This window comes from Gossypium hirsutum, chromosome A11 (genome assembly GCF_007990345.1).
Source record: "Gossypium hirsutum isolate 1008001.06 chromosome A11, Gossypium_hirsutum_v2.1, whole genome shotgun sequence".
In the NCBI taxonomy this organism is placed as follows: Eukaryota; Viridiplantae; Streptophyta; class Magnoliopsida; order Malvales; family Malvaceae; genus Gossypium; species Gossypium hirsutum.
Window position 1 is genome coordinate 28,757,686 of NC_053434.1, and position 3,383 is coordinate 28,761,068.

The 3,383-nt window shown below is 35.6% G+C and overlaps 1 non-coding gene across 1 annotated transcript; it reads left to right on the forward strand.

Annotated features, from left to right (window-relative positions):
• Positions 1–2,088: 2,088 nt before the first annotated feature.
• LOC121210689 (small nucleolar RNA R71) lies at positions 2,089–2,195 on the forward strand. The gene has a single exon (XR_005905803.1). It is a non-coding gene; the product is annotated as a small nucleolar RNA R71 (small nucleolar RNA).
• The last annotated feature ends 1,188 nt before the right edge of the window (positions 2,196–3,383 follow it).

The following is a 3,383-nucleotide window of genomic DNA, read 5'->3' on the forward strand; positions in this document are numbered from 1 at the left end:
ATCTAACACTCGCCTTTCTTGGGTACAATTCTCAGAGTACTCACCTACTCCGTTGTAAGTATTGTAACTATATTATAGTTGGATCTGTATACTTACAAATTCCACCTCACTGATATACCTTTTATTACAGTATTGACACTCTAGATGTTAGTACATCTGGAGGCAGTCAAGTTGTTGGCGTCGTTGCTGGGGAGGCAATATCATTAGTTTGATTTTAATTTTTACACTCCAAAAAGAATAACTAGGAAACTTTTAAGTTATAGATATGATTCTATTTTGTTTTTGTTACTAATATTTTCTTTATAGGTTAGTGTATAACTCGTAGCAGGGGAACATCTATAGTAACAGTCACAGATCCAGAAAGAATAATTCAAAGAAATCGTCATCAACAACAACAGCAGCAGCAGCAATAATAGATGTAAGATCCACCCCACCTGCTATAGCCAACATACCAGGTAAGAATCTATTATTTGACGACATTAACAATAACCCTTTAGGAGATCCACCCGTACCACCACAGTTTCCTGTAAATGTAAACATGGTTCGTAATGAGAAAACATTAAAAGATTACGAATTAGCAAGTCTGGACATGGTTCAGAAGAGCATAATTAGGCTGGCCATTACATCTAATAACTTTGAGATCAAAGCAACAATGATTCAAATGATCTAAAATAATCTACAATTTTGAGCCACATTGACAGAGGATCCAAACCAGCACTTAAAATGGTTTCTGTTACGCAGACTTCTTACTTAACTAAACCCTTATAAAGAAACACACATGGTTAGTGGCTCCAGAATCAATAACCAAGTTGTCAATTGATTCTTCCACAAAGAGTTCCATACATTTTTTTCCTTTTTGGGGTAGATAATCAAAATACTCTTTTCAATTTGATCTGAAGTGCCCTTTCCTATTGCAAAAGAAACAATTGATCTTTTTAGGATCCTTTGACTTCTTAGACTTTTTTCCTATTCACAAGAGATGAAATTGAAAACTTAGTTGGTTTCTTCTTTCCATTAGCTTTTTGCATCCCCTTAGAAGACAAACGACCCACAGTTAAGGTTACCTAAGGTTTCTCCTAAATAGGCTTACCACCATTCAGCATCAACTCATAGGATTGTAATTCCTTCATGAGTTGAGTCAACTTAGGCATCTTGTTCACCTTATTGTAAGTGCCTTATTGTCCATTCATGTGGTCTCTCTTTGACGCGTTAAGATATGGCACTCAAAGTTTATATTCTTTAATAGCCAGCTTTTGCTCTTTCTTTACTTCCTCAACCTTATCATTGTTCACCATAGCTTCTTGTCTTGATTCTTGTTCAGGTTCAACTAACCCTTTCACGTCTCGAATAGTAATCGCGTGAAGCTACTCCTTAGGTTTACGTTCAGTATTACTAGGAAAGCTACCTTGTCGTCGTTCTAAAATTATCTTAGCAAGTTGACCTATTTGGTTTTTGAGTCCTTAAATTCATGCTTACTGGTTTTTCAGCGCTACCTTGGTGTTTCGAAAATGGGTTTTTGGCACCGAGATAAAATTTTTCAACATCTCCTTAAGATTAAGCTTTTTCTCTTGCTGATAAGGTTGCTGGAAGCCTGAAGGTGGTTGTGCTCTTTAATTTCCTTGACCATCCCAAGAGAAATTGGGATGGTTCCTCCAATCTGCATTATAGTTGTTACTATAAGGGTTATTTTAAGGCCTATAATTATTACCCATATAATTGACTTGCTTATTCTCTATGCTAGGGTCATAGGGTAAACATTCTGGATTATTCATTCCACTTCCATTTGTATTGCATTACATCACCAGATGTAGCTGCGTAGAAAGATATAAACCATCAATTTTCCTATTTAATAATTCTATCTGATTTGATAACATAGTGACTGCATCTAAATTAAAGACACCGGTGGCTTTCATCGGTATTGTCCTCATGACTTGCCTCTGATAATTATTGAATGACATCTCCTCTATAAATTCATAAGCTATCTCGGGTGTTAAACTATTAAGTGTTCCACCGGCTACTGTGTTGATTAACTGACTAGTTGAGGGATTCAAATTTTTGTAGAAGGTTTGAACTTGTAACCATAAGGGTAACACATGGTGAGGGCACCGTCTCAATAAGTCTTTGTATCTCTCCCATGCATCATATAAAGTCTCTAAATCGATCTGAACAAAGGAATAGATATCATTCCACAACTTGGTTGTTTTAGCTGATGGAAAGTACTTTAGCAAAAACTTCTTGATCATTTGAGCTCGTGTAGTGATCGAACCTCATGGTAAAGAGTTTAGCCACTGTTTTACTTTGTTCCTCAACGAGAATGGGAGTAACCATAAACGAACGGCGTCGTTAGTGGCGCCATTAACCTAGAAAGGGTCACAAATTTCCAAAAAATTAGCCAAATGAGTATTTGGGTCTTCATCTTCGAAACCATCGAATTGAACATACTATTATACCATCTGAATCGTGTTCGACCTCAGTTCGAAATTATTTGCAGCAATGGTGGGTCGCACAATACTCGATTTAGCCCCAGTCAGAATGGGCTTGGCATAATCGTACATAGTACGAGGAACAGGAGTTGCAGCAGCTACAGGAGGTAGCTGAATATTTTGATTATCGCTCATCTTCTCAGTAATAATGATGTCCTCTTCTTCGTCTACTATATTATGTCGACTCTGCCTCATTTCTCTATGATTTCTACGAGCAACACTTTCAATTTCGCTGTCAAAAATTAATGGTCCCGATGGGTTTCTTCTAGTCATAAACTGAAAGAGTCTGCCAGAAGCAAACAACAGAAAAATTACAATGTAAAAATTAAACAAAAAAATATAAAAATAAAATAAAGATGACTAAATTAATAAAAATAAAGTGTTCCTAATATTTTAGTCCCCGGCAATGGCGCCAAAAACTTGATATGTCTCATGTGACTAAGTAAAATATGACTAAGGCAAGTGCACCTATTGATAAATAGTATGGCTATGGTGAGTAGAGATATCATACCCACGAGGACTAAAAGTACTAGTAATTACCATTTTTCTATTATTTAGCTGACAATTTGGAGTGATGGGTTTTAAACTAAAATTACTAAACTAATTTAACTAAGAACTCAACAGAGAATGAAATAGGAAAATAATCAAATAATAACCAATGAGAGAGACAATACCCAGGAAAGAATCCACCTAGACTTCATCTATTATTATGAATCTGAATTAAACGATTTATTCACTTGGTATCTTGATCCGTAGAAATCCTTAAATTATGCTAATATCTCTTTCGAAAGTAAGAACAGCTGACTCTAGGTTTATTAATTGAAATATCTTTCTAATTAAAACCCCTATCGCTGCATTAACTCGATCTACGAATTCCCTTATTAGATTTGACTTTAATCC